The 6000-nt window shown below is 37.5% G+C and overlaps 1 protein-coding gene across 1 annotated transcript in view; it reads left to right on the plus strand.

The window, feature by feature from the left end:
- LOC149161786 (uncharacterized) overlaps window positions 1-5772 on the plus strand; it is a 77586-nt gene extending 71814 nt beyond the window's left edge. Inside the window, exon 3 of the mRNA XM_089437041.1 lies at window positions 5138-5772. The gene's annotated coding sequence lies outside the window, so the exon portion shown is untranslated. The remainder of the gene's footprint in view (window positions 1-5137) is intronic.
- Window positions 5773-6000: the final 228 nt, after the last annotated feature.

The raw sequence follows: 6000 nt of genomic DNA on the forward strand, positions 1-6000 counted from the left end.
GATAAATCCATTATAAAAACACTTTTACAATTTGCCCTAGATTTTTCAATAGTTAAAACACGAGTTCTCCAAAACCCATAAATCGTTTTTGGAAATTCCACCTAGAGATAGCTCAGTTAAATTAAATGACCATTTTTTAAATTTTTCCTAAGTCCAACATAGGAAAAGTGGTTAATTAATAGTAATTAATTGAGAAAGGTGTGAATCCTCTAGAAACTCACACTGATTGACCTGAAAATAATCTCAACCATCAATTATGTTTTAATCATGGTCGTTGAAGTCTCAACTGGAGATTATAAGAAGTGGTCGCTGGGTAGATGGAGGTGTGAAGTAGGGTGAACCAAGAAGGCGGCACGGGCAGATACTTTATGATCTAGACAGTTTTATTCTCCAGAGCAAGTGAGATTGAGTACAAGTGCCAGAGGGGCAGAGACAATGAATCCAAAGGAAGTTTTCTAGTTCCAGAAGAGTTAGAAGAGAAGCTTGCGTGAGATCACCTAATACAACTGCAAGGGATGCGCAAATTCTTCGATAAGTCGCAGATTAAGGTTGCACGAGTTTTCGCAGTATAGTCTTGTGGATCATGCGGATTTTCCCAGTACAGTCACGTGGATTGCGCGAGTACAGAAAGATCAGCTGCGAGGGCACCGAAAAGCCTACGCTGGGGTTGGACAACTAGTTTTTCAGAGGGAGCCTGTAACCGGGATTTCACTAGTATTTATTTTGTAGTGGATTGCCAGTTTTTGACATCCAGTTGTACTCTGAATTTCACTGCTGCATAATAAAATAAACCCTCGGTCGCTGCAACGGTTTTACCACAATGGATTTTTCCTGGAACTTTTTGTCCAAAAACAATTGTGTCATTTTTATGTGTGTGTGCTAGCATTTCTCAATTCCTATTTTTGCTTCTGCAGTGTTTTTTATTTGGTGAAGAAATTGCTGTGTGATTAATTCGATTTGAATCAGAAAATTAATAAACTTCTAATCAATTAGGAGAATTAATTCCAGTTGCTGCATATCAAGGGAATTTTCACAGCCAAGGCCCAACACCACTAGACAGCCCCACAGCAACTCCAAGATGACAAATACAGCCCAAACTCTCCGCTTTTGCATCACTCCAGCAAAAACTCGGCACTTTCCAAAGCATCTCCAAGATGACAAACACAAACCAAACTCTTTGTTGTTGCATTACTCCAGCAAAAAATCAGCAGTCTCCAAGCTTACAATGAAGCTCACAAAAACCCCAAATGAGACGTGTGAGGCAAATGAGAGGGAGAAGTGCTTTTAAAGGCTTGGAGGGGCTGTTTTTGGAGGGAAACAATCCCCGGTTTCCTGCCCAAAACAACTGGGTGTGGGGTCCGCGGCTGTGCTGGCAATGACTTGACCAGTTTATGAGGGAACCGGCCAGTTTATGGCTGAACCGATTGGTTTGGTACCAAACTTGGGGTGTGCCTCGGCCCAAACCGGGTTGACCTCTGAGCCTAATAAACTGGCCAATATTCAATACTATGGTTCAACCCCTTCAAACAGGCATTGTCATAAATGCTTGATAAGCTGCAGATTTTTCTACATGAAGATCTCATTCCAAGGTGCATCTCTTGTCGACAAATTCTGCCAATTGGTGAGATTTTTCTACATGAAGATCTCATTCCAAGGTGCATCTCTTGTCGACTAATTCTGCCAATTGGTGAGGGATTCTGTAATTTCTCAACATTATTGTTCACTTGGTAGGTTATTCCATTTTTGTTTACCCTACAAAAATAGTCTTGTTTCTTTCGATGATAATGGTCGCTTTTCAAGAACTACCACTCAGATGGTATGCAAATTGATATCTATACATTTCACTTATTCTTGCTTTTAACCTGTTTGTTTTGAATCACCACAAATTGAGTTTCAAATTAGAAGTTATGATAATTTTAAGTTGACATACCTTGTAAACTGCTGATTTGGGGTTTGCGGCTTTGGTAGTCGATCTTGCACGATTTAAATCTGATTTCTATACACTTTCAAGTCCAAAATGTCAAAATGTAATAAGTTGACATGTTTGCTCCTAGACTCCCGAGAGTCTAATTCAATTTAAAATTTTCAAAAATATGTTAGGTCCAAGTTACGAAAACCCCTATTGTTTTTAGTGTCTTGTAGGGGAGGGGACTTGTATGGACTGCCACATAGTCAATTTTTCCCAAACATGTCTAAAATGTGGGCTTGAAACTTCCCACAGGGGGGGCACTCAATTTGGACTTCGCACTCTTTAGATATGATCGTTTCACTGAGGCCACCCATTTAAGCTTGGTTTGAGGATTAGAAGAAAATCCTATCTTGTACAAGCTGTAACCCCAACTATAAGGCGAATTGAATTTTGAAGTTTTGACCCATTGTACTCAACTCTTTCCTTTATGAAACCAGACTATTTCCATACAATTCCGGTGGTCCAAAAGAATGTTAGAGCGAAAATGGTAAGATGATTCATTTCATGGAGCCAAACCAAGGATTTCCATCTTTGATACTAGATGTTATGGTCCAAATGACCCAAATATGGAAAGAATAAGTAACGACATTCCTTGATATTAGATAATAATAAGGATTGAATAAATAACAATGCTACCTCGAGAGGGTCAACCTTATTTACATCTTATGTTTACAAATAATTTTTGATGGTCCCTAAAGCTATATATATATATATATATGAGAGAGAGAGAGACAAAGGGTACAATCACAATTAATGAGTCTACCGCTAATGACAACAATAATACATAATGATAACAATAATAATCTAATTTTAAGGTCATGGCCAAGCCAAACACCAAATTGGTGTGTGAAACCCTCTTATTTGTTGGGACAAATGATCCCTTGCCACACAGTGATTTGATTGCTAAAGTCTATATAGCCAAGTCACATGACACGAGGACACGAGACACGGAGGACACGTAAATACGAGTATTCAATACGAAACGCAGCGACCTGGAAACAGGACACGGGGGACACGTTTTATATATATTTAATAAATATATATATATATATATATATATATATCGAAATATAGTTTTTTATCCATATTAAATTGCAGGTTGCAACTTATCTAATCAAATTAAAATATAATTACTTCTCAAAGTTCATAGTTCACTTTAAAAAAATAAATAGAATCAAAATTTATTATTTAGAAATTAGAATGTGATATGCTTGGTCTTGATTCTTGAATATTCAATGTTCATTGTTCATGTACAACTGACAAGCACATAAGAAAATAACTGAAGTCTAATCCTATTGATTTCCTCCGCCCCTCTTGCAAGAAAATGCCACAACTTTCCCTTTCCCTCTAGATGTAGATGTTGGTGCTGGTGGAGTTGGCAGTGATGTTTGCTATGCTCTAGAAGCTGAAGAACTAGAAGTAGGAGTTATAGGAGGTAGACCACGTCCTCTACTGGTGGCAGGGGTAGCCTGGGCAGGTGGTGTCACCTGGAAACATTACAATCTTCCAATCCTGAAATCCTGAAACACTGATAAGTCTGCTATATTTTGAATGAAATCTAAAATTCTACTTTCTCCATATGAAATCCAATGAGGCCGAAACCACTCTCAAACATCCTGAGTCATTTCATGGTAATGTTAAAAATTTAAGTAAAAGGATGATTTTCATTTTCATCCTTTTACTTTAAGAATTTAACATTACCATGAATAGCATATCAATATGAGGGCCTAGACTTGATCATTAAGTTACCCCACTCAAAAATTATTTGTTTCTTTCAAAAAAATTGCAGCTTATGCAGGCAACGTTTTCTACCAACGAAATACAAGTTTTCCAAATTCAGGACACGACAAAAGCCGGCGAATACGTATTCCATTTTACAGGACACGATAAAAACCGTATTCGACACGTATTAGGGCCGTTTTCGTGTCCAGTATGTAAAATACGGGACACGGGACCCTGGACGACGTGTCCTGTGACTTAGCTATATAGGTGTACATACTCTACCCCAATACCTAGGTGCTTAATGAGAGTTGCCATTCATGGAACCTCTTTACAGATCCATTTCTAGTTTCTTTCTATTAGGAGGCCTTCAGCCCTGAATGTTACGTTTGCTTCTACTTCATTACCTTCTGCCCCAGCGACCATTGGGACTCAGAGGCATGTTGGTGCCACCCACTATTACTCCCCAAGGTCCTATCAGTGCAGTCCACTGTACAAAGAACGCTATTTGGCAGCACTTAGTGTTGATATGGATGTTGAGCAGGGTTGACTCCCTTGTTCCTTGTGGCAATGGCATCTTAGTTTAGGTTATGATCCTTTATTGGGTGCTGCTTCACTTCCTAGGGTTTTCCTTATTGAGATAACTGATGTGGATGCTTATTTTTATGTCATTTCTTTTAATGCTGCTCTTGTACTCACTTTTCATTTAATTTCTTGAAGGGGCGCTTTTTGTGCCCTTCTTTTGGTTGGCTATTAATGCTGGTTGTGCTCACTACTCTGTTTGACTTGTTTTGGTCTTTTGTGGATGCTAACACAAATTTCAATTTCAATTTCTGGCCAACATGTCTTCATTGAATGCTTTCAGGATTGCTATCCTTAGCCAGCGATTTAGTGTTCTTGTGCTTGAAGAGTTTGTTTTCTCAAAGACTATCAGATTATTGTGACATATCCCTTCAATTTTCTGCCAAGTTAATATGAAATACTTTATTGTAAAATCAATAATCTGCAAAATATTGCAATTTTTTTTCTAGTAGTTGTTCCTTATTTCACCGTAATTTTCACACTCTTGTTGTATGCACTTTTATCTTTAAATGTGTAACTTGTTTAGAATACTGTATTCAAACATCACTTCTTATACCTGCATCTTGAGTAGCAAATTATAATTGTTTTATTTATTGGTTCTATTCTGTTATTTCTAAACCAATTCTGCATCCTGATTGAAATTTTGTATTCTCATGGTGTGTTGATTCGGACCTTTGCTACATAATTTTCCTCAAATTATCTTAGTCCTTTTTTGGGTAGTGCCAAGTTGCATATTTTGGGCTTTTGCATATCCTATACCCTTTTGAAGAATAGGTTTTTTACATCACCGAAATTTGTTATTTAGAACTATTTTGTTATAGCAGTATGCCTGTTGCTGATTATTTCTTCTTGAGTTGCTTATTTCAGAAATATAGCTGGCCAACGATCTTTCAATTTGTGTGCTCGATGGACTATGGTTTATATTGGAATTTGTTCAAGGTGCCCGTTGTGTGAGCCATGAACAGGTCTGTCGTGGAGACGAGGTCTTCACACTTGTGAGGATGTTTATTAGAACCCCTATTTGACACAGTATTCTGTTCAAAGCTTTTGTGGGTGTTACTTGTTAGAGGTATGTTCTGGTGGATATACTCTACTATTCTTTGGTGGTTAGAGATCATCTGTATATAGCAATTTTGAATCTTTGATACAGTTAGTTCCTTCCTGTACTCATATTCAAGATGCCAGCTTAAAGCTGATTAGACATGGAATGCTGCTTTTCCCTCCGGCAGACCTGGGCTGCAAATTTTAGTTCGTATATTGAAAACTAGGAGCGATGTAGGGGCTTGCCCAATGTTTCTCTTAACTGTCTTGATTCTGAAGAAGCTGTATAAGTAATGCTAAAATTGCTCTATTTTGATTCAAGCAAGGCTTTTCCATTTTTGGTCTTTCTATATTTCCCTCCTAGAAATAGTTGCTGTCTAATGAAATTGTGGCATGTCCCAGTTTGTACTCAAGTTTAATAAAATCTCTTGCTCAAAAATAAACCCAGAACATTTTCTACACACTTCGCCAAAGTGAGTCCTTATCGATGATATCATTAGATTGCCCAGTAGAAGAAATGCCATCTGGCTTGGCATATTTTTCTAGTGGGAAACTTTTTTATGGCTGGCACTATTTATTTATATCTTATTAAGACAAAGAATAAATGTTGTATCTGATGGATTATTTAGTTTTCTGTAAATTGTTTTATATGTTATGGTGGTTTAGCAATTTGCTGGATTGAAAACAAA

Source organism: Pinus tabuliformis, chromosome 5_2 (assembly GCF_031772625.1).
Source record: "Pinus tabuliformis cultivar Carrire ecotype Pingquan chromosome 5_2, CPIR1, whole genome shotgun sequence".
Classification (NCBI taxonomy): domain Eukaryota; kingdom Viridiplantae; phylum Streptophyta; class Pinopsida; order Pinales; family Pinaceae; genus Pinus; species Pinus tabuliformis.